Consider the following 13,808-nt stretch of genomic DNA (forward strand, 5'->3'; position numbering starts at 1 on the left):
AAACAAACAAACAAACAAACATACACAAATATTCGCCCATAAGCTCCATCTTCTAAGCATTACAGTGTTTTTCGATCCTAAAGAGAAGCTCATAAACCAATGAGGGTGGTTTAAGCACTGATGATGTGTTGTTGCAATAGTAATTCTTTAAAGAGTCTAGACAGAGGGAGCGAAGAAGAAAATCAATAAAACAACAGTAAGAAAAACAAGACATGTGTATGAATTTAACAAGTCCTAATTGTGCCTCCAGGATTTGTAATCGACTTTATTTGTTAAAAAATTAAACAAAAAAAAAACTGTAGGGACATTTAAAAAACGTAGATGAATTATATGTGTGATTTCCAGGAAGGACGTTTTGAATAAATGAAGAAATATTCTAAAATGTAAAGAAGAGTTTGATTTGGAGACAGAGGGGGTGAAAGATAAGCTGAGCATAGGAGGTCAGGAAGAGTAAAGAGATGCTTGGAGTGCACCCTGTTGTATTAATGTGGGCCAGGGCTGCGACAAGACAGCAGATATACAGTAAATCTTTCCCACAAAGTACACATGTTGCAGGATTCACTAGCTAACACAGCGACGCAGTATGCGATGTGCCTGTAAGCACACATTTGACGATGATTGTGATGTAAAACTAGCACAGAGGGCATTCGATGGGTCTGGAGGTTGGAATAGAAAATGGCTGCAAGCTGTTGCAAATGTTTCCAGTCAGGTAGTTTATCACAATAAAGACTTTGTTCTTTTAGGCACATTTCTGTGTTCCAATTTGAATTATTTTGAAAAAGATCACCTACGACAGCCTGCAACACACAAGACAAAAATGAAATAAATCAATTCTAAATGCAAACAAACAAGTCAGTAGTAGAATAAAGTTTAACATTCAAGAAGGAGACAGAAAAATATGTGAAGGATCGGACTCTAATATTTCAAGTACTTAATAAATGTCCTGCTCACCGCTACTGGAATGACACATTGAGAGTCAGATTGGAAAAAGCCGGCTAGACAGAACGAGAAGATAACTACAGTGATGATAGCACTTAATTAGGCAGATGGGTTTTGATACTTTATGAAAAGCCATTTGCTGTTAATGCCTGATGTGACTCTGCTCAACCCTCTGTAACAAATTGTGTTTTTTTCCTGTTCGGCCAGACTGAAGACAGGAAATAAGAGCCTTCAGGTTAAGATAGCGTTTAGAGGAAACAAAAAGCAAATGATCAGGAATTATCAGGATGCCGTCGCAAGGAGACTTACGAGAACAGCTGTTTAAAATGAACCTGCATATCAAGAATGAATAAATTTCAGCAAATTGTTGCAAAAAAGTCTTTCTCTCAAAATCAGCTGCATATTTTGCAGCCAGAAAAGCGCTGATGCTGCAGAAAGTGGACGCGCAGTCTGGGCTCCGAGCGGCGACTTTATCTCCTCCTCCAAAAAGGAGGCTACGGCCTCAGCTACTAAGGGTTTTGTGAGAAAAAAAATATTTGTAATACGTTTTCTAACGGGACAAAGGAGACCACACATTTCGCTTCAGCATCATCCTTTCCTGCTTTTCAGGCAGCCGAGAGCAGCTTTATAATGTGTGCACTCACCTGAGCCGCTGAAGCAGAGGAAGACCGGGACCCATCTAAAGATTAAGTCACAGTATGTTAGCAAAGTTTTGGCTGCACATGGATTTCATCAGCCTGAGTTGCTTGTGCATGTCAACAGAAAAACATCTTACACCTGTTTCTGTTTTTAAGAGCTTTCCAAACCTTGACTGACCCTGAAATATTTTCATTAGTTTAAGCTCCCTGGGCGCCGAAACCCACATGTGCGAAGCATGTGGTATCACAGAAGTGTGGAGGATGCAGATTCACTCTGACACACATCTACTCCACAAAAATTTGTTTTGAAGGAGCAAACCAAGGCTCCGAGCTGATTGGATCAGGACTCGACTCCCTCGACCCTGAGACGGCCACTACAGCACGAACGCAAACTATTAATTCCATTTTTTTCATGTTCTGTTTCCTGATGAGGGACAGAGATGAGAATAAACACGCGTCTGATGTTTGCAGCCTGCAGTGACATTCACAGATTTCACCTCAGCACATAGGCGCCTTAAAGGGATCGCGGGGGCTCCAGCTGGAAGCCAGGCCTCCTCTGCAGGGACGCATACAGTACATGGAGCACACAGCACATCAGGCTGCGTGAAGGACAGGAATTAGCGAAAGACGCGTGGAACACGCGATCCGTGAATCAGGTGAAACGCGGCTGCAGCGAAAGGGAGGTTGCAGGGCAGGGGTCCAAGGCTGGCACAGGCAGGAGATGCTTTGAAACGCAGCCAGTCATCCGGCGGCGCCCAGAAAGCTCTCTGATCAGGTCTTAAAGGCGATCGACTGCGCCGTATCTCACCGTGCACGTAAATGTGAGTTAGCAAATACCAGAATCGAGGCGTTTCAAGGTGGAACCACTGGAGGCGATGCAGCTGTGGAAAGGATGTGCACGCAGGGAACAGGTCCCCGCTACTGCTGCATGCAAATGATGCAAATGATTTGACACAACCTGGAGCTGTAGTGTCTGTCATTAGAGTCGTGCTCTAGCGTGTGACCTGCTTGAATTACTACACATAAAGTAAAGCTAAATGTTCAAGCATTAGTCGTCCATGATCCGTTTGACTCGATGGAAATAGGAACATATGAATTGACTCTCCCTTATGAGCCAGAATTAACACACAGATTCAAATGTCAAGGTTAAATTCAATATAAATATTTAAAGAGCACTGCAGTGATCGTATTTATCTAAGATTATCTGTCATGGCGGATTTGGAGCCTTATTTGTCTCCGAACCGATGAAATAAAAAGAGAAACAGAATGATTTTTAATTTGAACTCAAATGAATTCAGCCACAGGGATTTCACCGGCGTAATTGTCACAGTAGCAGGTAAATTCAAAATGATTGCGTTCATTTATTTACAGATGCGAGTAGGACAGATCCGTAATGCGATCTTTTAATTGCTCCTGTCAATTAGAGGCTTAACGGGAACACGGGGATGTCGGCGTTCGGGATCACGATCCGAGATGGTTTCCAGATAAAACCTTTGCTCACGAGCTGAGTTAACGTGTGTGTTGTTTCCTGCAGATGAAGCCTGTTACTGCTCAGTGGAATTTTTTATATATAATTCTCTTGTATTTTTATCTTATTTCGATCTCTTATATATTTTATCTCCATCCAATGCACAGTATGACTGCTTCATTTGTACAGAATCCCTAAAAGCCCAAATGTTCCTCTGTGTGCACTATGTTTGTGTTGATAAACTCCACGCGAACGTGCCTTTACATGTGTGTGGTTGTGTACAGACAGATGGTCCATGGTCCTTTTAATAATCTTGCAATCCGTGGCTGCCTGTGGCTTTGGCAAAGATGTGGGCAGTGAACAGAGAACAACCTGTTACAACTGGGACTGGGTATTACGTATATGCATTTGCATGTGGGTGTGTGTGTGTGTGGAGTGCCGTCATCACTTTCCGGTCAGAAAACACTAGCTGTCCAGCTATTCTCCACGCATTGTGGGGTTACTTATTTCCAATTATACATCTCATTAGTAAATCAGTCTTTTTGGGAAATATAAATTAGCATTTTTGCTGATTGTCTCATATTCGGCTGCATCCGGCTGCATAACGAGTCTGTATGTTGTGTTATATTAGTCACTAACTCGCATTAAATTAATCCCTAATTGGGATTTTATGAAAATTAGCAATGATGAGTAAAAATATATCAAAGAAACCGGAGTCAAAACAAGGTCCACAGCAAGGACGAGGCCCAGAACACGGCTCGGACCGTAACGTTATGCAGGACACGCTGCTTAAAGAGTAAGAAAAAGCTTCCCCACAACCTGGTGTGACAGTTGAAGGAGAATGAAATCTGTTTCCTGTAATAAAGAACGGTGAGGGATGAGACACAACATCCGTAGGAAAGTGAAAAAGATGAATCATGAGCATATATCATACTCAGAACAGACACAAATGCGTCTTTCTGCAAACATAAGCAAAACTATTTCTGTTTCATTATAATATCTTTTTTTTTTTTGCAGTCTTACTCCTCCATCTGTCTCGTGTTTCTTTTTTTTTTTGTCTTTCCTACAGCTTAATTGCTCTAGTTTTGTTTAATGTAACTGAGCCGAACACGACTGTGACGAAATAAAGTACAAGGAAAACGTGTGCGAGGTACAAATGCAGGCGCTGATGCAGTTTACTGTGGATGGTGTGTGTGTGTGTGTGTGTGTGTGTGTGTGTGTGTGTGTGTGTGTGTGTGTGTGTGTGTGTGTGTGCGTGTGTGTGTGTGTGTGTGTGTGTTTGTGTGTGTGTGTGTGTGTGTACTTGCATCAAAGTGAGAACTAAATAACATATTTTCCTACCCAAGTGAGGACATTTTGAGCTGTGCTCACTTCTGGCCTGTTTGCTGCGTGAGGGTTAGAATGTGATTTTAGGGCTGAGGTTAGAATTGAGTTTTGGTTCAGATTAAAGCAAAGGTTAGACGTCTGCCTTTAGTTGTGATGTTTAAGGTTAGGATAAGGGGCCAAGGAAGGCATTATGTTAATGAAGGCCCTCACTTCCATTAAAGTACAAGGATGTGTGTGTGTGTGTGTGTGTGTGTGTGTGTGTGTGTGTATGTGTGTGTGTGTGTGTGTGCGTGTGTGTGTGTATGTGTGTGCTGCTTTTTTGGCCAGGATGTGTTGAGCTAATCAGAGAACGGAAGATCCTGTGGTGGTAATAATAGTAGCAGCAGTAACAGGACGTTGGAGTCGAGTAATGACTCTATCTTTATAAATCTCTCTCCGTCTTGCTCTCTCAATCTCAGCTTCCACGTCTGTCAGTGATACCAACATGAAAATTACAAGCACGGTCTCGCTCTCTTTCACTCCATTGATCAGTTTCTGTCTTTCTTTCTCCCATTTTGCTGTTCTCTTTCTCCTCCCTGCCTCTCTCGGGGTATTTTGGAGTGAGGCTTTGTACTGATGCTCCTTTCATGGCACTGAGGCAGAGAACATGAAAAATAAAGAGCTGATGTGGAGGAAAGGAGAACATGAGACTATGATTCATGTGCAATGGAAGAAAATGAGGAAACAGGAGAGAGAAAGTGGGAGATTAAAAAAAAAGAGGAAATACGTGGACTTTTCATTCTTATCAATGAGAGATAGATTTGCTCTGATCCCTCTCTTCTGTCGTTAGTCTTTAAGCAATTGTGTGGCCTTGTGGCCAAGTTTCCCAGTGTTCTTTAACCTAGAAGATCCACATGCGATGCTCTTACTTTTTGTATACAGTCGCTTTTGCGTTACCAGTCTCAAAATGAAATTTTTTACTGTACATACCACTGAATTATTTGGTGCCATCAGCTTTAGTCGTCACTGTAAACAGTCCAGAACCAAACCAGAGCTGCCTGAGATTCCAAGTGATGATCAGAATTAAAAAAATAAAACGGTGAATGCGGGTATATTGAAAACACTGTGGACAAATACATGGAAAGGATCTCCCTTTCTCCTATTTTCCAGTTTTACTGTGTGTGACGGAAGCGCTCCTTTACGTGAAGCTGTGTTTCCTCTGCTGCATCAGTTGATAAAGACCAACGAGAGCAGACGCTCCGTGCAGGTGTACAGTAGATACATTATGTGGACAGAGTGTAAATAACAGCAGCTGTGCTTAACCGACTGTTACTGACTGATGATATCCCATAAAAATGGCTTTAAACAAACCTGGTCATATAGAAGGTAGATTTAAAGCGATAGGCACTCCTATTTAAAACGCCTACTCAGCATCATTCCACCCAGTGGGTTTGTTAGAATGAGAACAATTAACGAAAGCCACGCTCTCTGGTGATTAAGCTGTACTTGTTTGCGCGACTGCACTGAATCCAATCTGTTTGGAAGCCTCGTTTCCTTTCTCCTCTTTCTGTAAACTCAGTCAGACAAAGACCGGCGCCGCTGTTGCGTTCGGGAGCATGTAACTCCTGCTAGTTGCCTTCATAAAACCTGGTAATGCCCGGCGTTAATCAGGGGTTTCCGCTGAATGTGTTTGTGCGACAACAACAGGCTCCGAAATGTCACCGTTACCGGATTATCTGCTGCCTGGAACCCCGTGATAATGATATATTGAGCACTGTTTCTGTGTGGGAGCGCTCCCAACCACGCATGCGCGCGCGAGAAAGGCTATTTCTATTTTCCCGGCTCCCCGAATGCTTCTCTTTGGAGTGTAAACCCTTTTATTCTGCGGTCTTTATCAAATCACGGGGAGACGCGGAGAAGTTGCGACGGAGAAAGACTGCGAAAAGAAAACAAACTTGCCGCGCCTGAAAAGAAGAAAGGCGGCGAGTGAGAAGACGTGCGGGCGGAGAGGACGGGTTCAGAGGGCGAAGCGTCCGCGAGTGGAGCGTTTGTTGTGCGTCCTGTCTGCAGGCTGCTGCAATAGGAAGGCTCCATTAACGGCCGACTGCAGCTCAGACATCCCCGGTCACACAGCAGCCCTCACCGTCAGCGCTCACACACGAAGGGCCCATTATGCAAACGCTGTGCTGCATCGTGCGACTCCAGGGCGCGTAGACGCACACCGATGATGTCACAAGCACCCTCCTTTCTGTACGTTTTGCTAATGAGTCCGTTCTTGCCTTGTTGATAATTCCGCAGGTTGTCAATAGGTGAATTGCTGCAGGATCCTGTGACTTCCAGGTCCAGGCAGGAGGTCTTTTGGACTTTTAGCTTGAGGGCGCTGAGAGGAAAAACAGACGTAGTCTGAGGAAAGAGATAAAGAGCTGTTCTTATCAGACGTAATGCTTCAAAAAAGGGCTTTAGAGTGTTCTGTGGGTAGATACAGACCAGTCATGGCCCTGTACTACTGTAAACTATGGATTTAATAGTGTTTGTCCCTTATTATGATATTTGTAAATGCCTTTTATCACCATCAATATCACTACTAGTCAAAGGTTTGAACCCACTTCCTGCTTTACACTTAAATACATTGCATCATGTTATTAATATATATTTCCATACTTTTGCCTGCCGCTGGTTTTAATGTGGAGCACTGAAGGATAACGATGGTGGCTGGTTGTCCGTCGCCCACGTTCCTGGTTCCCGTATCACCGGTGCACAGCTTCACCTTCACACATTTCAGGCGCCGCCATATCTAACAAATCAGATTTCGACTTCATCGCATTCATCAACTCAATCGGCTGCCGCATGTTGAACTTTAAATGTCATAGCTGAATTTGTCATTCTGTCTTTCAGGCCAAGTGCTGCAGAGTCCACCTCATCCCTGATCACCACTGAGATAAGGTCTTTGTATTATCCCAGGTGGCGTCTCTTCAGCAGCACCGGCGCCTCCAGCCTCAGACGCCGCTCTAGTGTTTTCCTTCCTCGCTTTTCTTCACGTGTTTTAATAGTTTTAATAGAGTTTAATCTATTATGAATGATGTTTTAAATTAAACTCTCCGAATCTAATTTGTGGGATTTACAAGTAATCCCATCCAAGTTAAGCTAATTGTGCCTTCTCTTAAAAACTCTTGAACACAGATTCATCAGATTATCACACTCTAAAGCTACTGTAACCAGAGTTACAGTTATATACAAACGCAGATAGACACAATAATCGTTGCTGTGCTGGTGTTTACTTCGAAAAACAGTGAAGCCTTATCTGATCCATAAACATGACGGAAACGATGAAGACTAACGTTGTAGGGTGAGTGTGTGTGTGTGTGTGTGTGTGTGTGTGTGTGTGTGTGCGTGCGTGTGTGTGTGTGTGTGTGTGCCCCTGCAGCGCTAGCCTCGTATTTCCTGTGCTGAAAGTGCTGAGGACGTAGTTCTGCAGCGCTTTCTAGGCCAGAGAGGCACAGAGTGTTCGCCGTAAGTGCAGCTTAGTTAGAATGCATAGTGTTTATCACTCACTCTGCTGCTCTTTCAGCACACACACACACACACACACACACACACACACACACACACACACACACACACACACACACACACACACACACACACACACCAATATTTGTTGTACAGCAAAGACAACTTAGAGCCTCAATAAAAGGTTGTGTTTTAGGATCTGTAATTGCAACTTGTAAATAATTTTATTGATACAAATTATCAGTCATTATTTTTAAGCATAAAAGGTGTAATTGTGTACTTTAGACATTCAAAACACACATTGTTCAGTAAAATAGTCTCACCCCAATATTTTCTACGGCTGCCTCGACAATTGTCTTTTCTCTCTCACTCTCAGTATAAACTGCAATTATAGCAGTCGACTAACGACCAAGCGGTGTTTTTACAGAATCCTTTTGAACAAAGCCCTGTTCTGTTAAGCGCAGGTACGAACGGCTCGTTGCAATTTATATAATCTGTTGTCTTTATATGTGGTCAAACAAAACACTGCCATATTTGCATTTCTGCCAGTGAGTCATGGAGCAGACACGACCTGAAGCTGCGCCACCAGCAGATGCAGGGAAGCCGACGCCTCAAACAACGCTGGCTCTCAGTTCTCAGGAGACTCGACTGATTCCTGTTACAAACAAGACGGTGGAAAACCTCAAGAATGGCTTTAAAAAAATAAAAATATGATCTCCTTCCACAAAATAGGAAGGGTAAACTCAACTGAGGTGACTGAGGCCATGTTCAGACTAACTTTAGCCCATTTGTGAACTTGTACAGTATTTGTGGGTCACAACCAGCCTCTCCTCTTGTATTAACTGTAATGGTTGTCCACTCCCGGGTTCTTCTGGATCTTTGCAGCAAAGGTTGTTTCACGTCCCCAGGGCCCCTGTCTGAAGTATTTTGGAATCTTAAGCTGAAAAGCATTTCCTGGCTGTAGCTTACCTGTGGAAAACCTGCTACTTGGATCCATAATTTAAATGTTCCAGACATTTCATACAGTAGACAACCTTCTGTTCTTTCTGGTACTGCTGGACTGGCTAACACCAATCTGAGAGCGGTCCCAGTAGCACAGAGTAAATCACATCCCCATCATTACATGTCTTCCTCTGTGTTCTCTGTCCCATTTCCTTCACTCTTTTACTATATTTCATATTTTTCATATTTCCCTTCTCACTCCATCTCTCTTCTCCGCATCCTCCTTTGTGTCGATGGTGATTTCTCCATCTTCTTCTTCTGTCAGTCGTATCTTCTTGTCTTGCTCTCTGCCTGTCAGTCGGTCGTTCCCTGGAGGCACACTAGGTTTCTAAGGAAACTATTTCAGACAACAGTCAATAAAGCCACTGAATGATAGAGCGAGAGAGAGAAAGAGAGAGAGAGAGAGAGGAGGAGGATAGAGCTGAGGACGTGCAGACAGAGAGAAGGAGAAATGAGGCAAAAGAGCATCATAGGGAACATATGACACACAGTACAAGAGATGAGTGAGATGAGGAACACCAGCAGAGCATTTAGCAGAGAAGTCATAGGTTTGGGTTTAGTACACTGCATATTTACTGTAACAGCTTAGGAGTCAGTGGATCATCTAGGGCCGAACTTCACACATTTGTTGTAGATGTGTCTTCAGAATCTATTTTAAATGATGCTACTTATCATGAGCCAGTGGAATGAATGTGGTGTGACTTAAAGCTTAATGCAGCTCAGAAGTTCACGGCAGATCATTATCGTAATGCACATTTTGTTCACATTTAAAGCCTTTGTTATTACTGTACTGGTACATTGACAAATAGTCTGAATTCTATTGCATGACACTGATTCCATATTTTTTCACATTTAAACAGTAAACAAACTGCAGTAAATAAAATCAGTTAAACATGGACCAGGCCTCAGGTTTCAGGTGTAGCTCTTCGATTAACCCAGTCTGTCTGCACTTGTGTTCATTACCACAATAATGAAGGGACCAAAGGATGTTATTATGGGATATTTTATTGATGGTGAGACAGAGGTTAACATGACATTTCCAGAGTGTTCATATATTGTAACCTTTCAATGTTTACTGTCGTGCCATCTCATACTCGTTCTCACTAAAACCCAAGCAAAACTCACAAATTAGTTTTTTTTTAAATCTAATCATAATCTCATCATGTTTCATCAACAGGTCATTTATCACAGCAAAGTCGCATAATAACAATAATGCACAGTTATTACGAATCATTAAGTACAAATAAAAAGGGCAGAGGAACGGGAGCGTTAAAGGAGCCGCAGGTTGACAAATGTCATCCATCATCCTTAGGCGTCCCACAGACAGTGGGGATTGATTAACTACCATTTAATGACACGTCCATGCATTTAGAAACCTAATCGCAACGTCAGATGTGTTAATACGCCTGCGACGCACCTGGAAGTGCTGCGCGCGTCCGCGTGGAGGATGGTTGAGGCGGCTGAAGGTCACCGTGAATGGAGGCAGATAAATGAAGTGGAGACACCAACAGGCTTATTACTGCAGCGTCTGTGCTCAGCCGGCGTGAACACACAGACATCCACACCGACGCCCGCTGCCACACAGGGCGCAGACTTATTACAGCCACTGTAGCGACATGAATTGGTGCTCCTCTGATTGCCTGTCACCGAGAGGCTGGAGGCAACGGCAGGACCACGCGTTTGCTATTTATCTGTTTATATGATGTTGTGTAGCCTATGGAACCTTCTTAGTAGCATTAGTACGATATGATGCACCAGGAACGTATGCAGCCGTTTGCTACAGGGCCCAAATATTGTGTTTTTGTGCATTATCGTCGGCTCTCGGAGCAGGTGTAGGTGTCGGCGACAGTTAGTGGAGGCGCGTGGAGCGAGTGACGGGACAAGAAGTGACCGCGTTTGCAGTGTGAACTGTCCTGTCGGTGTTCACACGTGGAGCTGAAGAGGCGTTGGCAGAGCTGGACAGAAGACACAGCTCACATCAGGATGATCAGTGCGTTTGTGTTTTTATTCACACGTTCACCGTCACTAAAAATACCCACACACTGAAACTAAGCTCACAAAAAAAAGCTGTAGAGTGTATTAGTACATATATGTTAAGATATATACTGTAGTATATATTGAACAAAAGTTTTATTTACTGTATTTGTATTATTTATCTTTGATTTATAATTGGCATTAAGATACACTTGGTTTTACATGTACATTAAAAGGATTATGAGTTAATTCTTCTTTAACTGGTTGTATCCAGGTACCAAAAATGCAGCAAAGGTTAAACCCCCAGAGTATTTTAATGGCTGCAGAACAACAGGCATTGACACTAATGGAAAAGAAGAAGAGCTTCCCTGGTGCTAAGGTTGAGCGATCAGATGCAGCGACAGAGGTGGAACGGCTCCGTGGTTAGTGGGGTTTCACTAACCAACGGCTCACAAACTGCCTATTATGCCTTTAGTGAGGTGGATGCCAGCTGTTTGACAGGGGCCACTCCAGGCCGCTCTCATCGTTTCAGCAGCAGCATTTTGATGTAATTATAACATGGAAAGTGTTACTTCAATGCGAGCTGACACTTAAAAACTTTATCTTCATCTATGATGGGTAATTACTGTAATATCTTAGCAGTAAATGCATTATTCTTTACAGTCAAAGCGATTTAACTGTCATTTCACCTTCCAAGTTCACCTGTTCAAAGTGTTTATCTCAGGAGCCTGCAACTTGAATAGTATTGGATTTTAATATAAGCCTATGTTAATATCGACTAAACTAAAAAGTTGTTCATTCTATCACTGCTGCATAGTAGTGAATGTACAATCTCATTTTCAGCGCAGAGCGAAGCTACTGGAGCAGCGACTAATTATCCTCATCAGATCTTCATCTCAGTTCAAACATGCGGCGTCTGAGCAGAGCATCCTGTGATGGTGCATTAGTGCCAAACGCTTAAGATTAATGTTGAAATGTAAGAAAAAAGGTCATCTGAACCATCACAAACCTTTACTGCCCTTCCATTGGCACAGTTATTATAACATCCAAGGCCTGTAGCTGTTCTGCCACGTTTATTGAACTTCTATAGTCAAAATGTCTGCACGTATTGTGTTTATTTACCTAGACACAATTTTCAGGCTTCTCAGCCCCCTTTGAAGACCCGACAACTCTTTCAACTGCCGTGTTACTCTGCGCGTGACGTCTGTGAGTCTCGCCGAGTTCAAAATGAGCGAGCGAGGCAGCCAAGGCGCGAGCGCGCGGCACAGGAACAAATATCAAACGCTCACTTTAGAATTCAAAATCTAGTTCACAGAATCTAAAAGCGGCCCGAGGTTTTTGGGAACACAAAGATCTGGATTCACTTGTCTTTTCATTCAGCCTTGTTGTGTCACATCTTGGCTTTCACACAACCCTTCATGGCCACGTCCCAGTAACCAGATTATGGAAAAGATTAAGCAACATTTTAATGAAATCTGATAAGTAGATCTGTTATGCTTATTTTCTGTTCTGTCACAATTTGAGAAGGGGAACGTAAATAGAAACGACAACATTTTCTGGGGAAAACTTCTTCCTGGGATGAAGAGAAAACACGCTGCTCTAAATTAAAAGGACACGTGAAGTATAACCGGCTGTAAATCTGTGTCCTACGGAGCAAACGTCCACGGCGTTGTCAGGGTTTGCGTAGATCCTGGGCGGAGGTCGAAGGCGGTGATTTTTCTGCAGTGGCAGCAGATGGATGATGCACTTACACGTGCGTGCCTTCGTGTGTGTCAGTGCGAGAAATCAAGTATCCAAGGTAGCCAGACGAGCATCGCTCCAGCCCGACGGCCTGCAGGGGCACTTTACAAATAGACTGGCGAGTGTGGGAGGATTCTCTCGCTCCTCCTTTCTCTCCTTTCTGTTTTCCTTTCTTGCTTTCTGTGTTTTCTTTCTGACCACGGGCCTCCTCTCACTTCCTCCCACTTGCATTTAAGAGAGAAGGCATCTTAAGAGAAGCTGTCTTCCTCTGCAGACCCCTAATCCCTTGTCCATTCATCTTCCTTTCTCCCATCCTCTCTTTCGCCACACACTGAAATGTCAAACACATGATTATCTGCCTTTCTTTGCCTCATCCCTCCCAGCTGCCCTTCTCTCCCATCTCCCCCCTTTCCTTACTGGTTAATATGCCTCTGACCACCTTAATTAAACCCATAAAAAGTAATGTAGCCACCATTCCCTACTACTGTAGCTTACTTGTACTAATGTGTTTTTTCAAATGATAATTGGAGTTTGCCCAATAATTCAGCAGATCTGGTTTTGAAGTGGGTGTTGAAATCTAGGTCAGACAAACATAAACACTGGCATTTGATTGATGCAGTTTTACTCCCGGAGAGTTGAGCGACGTAGATTTTCTGGGTGTAAACAAAACATCCGTCATGGAAGTGGTTTAAATGGACTCCTTGCAATGATCTTTTACTAATGCTTGATTGTTTTGGAAAATTTGTGACAGTGTAACTCAGCTCGCTAGAATCAAATCAAATGTAGGTTTGGGTGTATGTCAGACACCAGGGACATGATCCCAGATGCAAAGGGCCAAAATGAGTTGCCTGCACAGGAGCAGGACGCGCCCTCAGACGGAGGAAAAACAGAAAAACTCTACATAAAATCGCTGTTTTGTTCATTTATGAAGTTATGAAGCGCTCTCTTCTGCTGTTTCTTCACGTCGAGGCTGTCCTGCTTGCCTGTGTGTGCGGGCTCAGTGGGTAGCCTCTCAATATGAAGGGAGATAATTGCAGAAACAAGCTGAAATGCCAAGTGTGGACACATGCTGCTTCTGGCCCCATATCATGTGTTGTAGTTTCAAAGGGACGTTAGAAAGACACGAGAAGCTGATCCGATGCGGTCTGAGGACTGACAGTCAGCACACGCGAGTCTGTGTCCATGTTTTATAAACCTGATCATGGAATCGTGTCAACTCAGACCTGAACACG

At 43.3% G+C, this 13,808-nt stretch overlaps 1 long non-coding RNA gene across 1 annotated transcript; it reads left to right on the forward strand.

Annotated features, from left to right (window-relative positions):
• The first annotated feature begins 5,608 nt into the window (after positions 1 to 5,608).
• LOC129605080 (uncharacterized) lies at positions 5,609 to 9,883 on the forward strand. The gene is made up of 3 exons (XR_008696570.1): positions 5,609 to 6,600; positions 7,246 to 8,324; positions 8,410 to 9,883. It is a non-coding gene; the product is annotated as an uncharacterized LOC129605080 (long non-coding RNA).
• The last annotated feature ends 3,925 nt before the right edge of the window (positions 9,884 to 13,808 follow it).

The sequence above is a fragment of the Betta splendens genome, chromosome 13 (genome assembly GCF_900634795.4).
Source record: "Betta splendens chromosome 13, fBetSpl5.4, whole genome shotgun sequence".
NCBI classification, from domain to species: domain Eukaryota; kingdom Metazoa; phylum Chordata; class Actinopteri; order Anabantiformes; family Osphronemidae; genus Betta; species Betta splendens.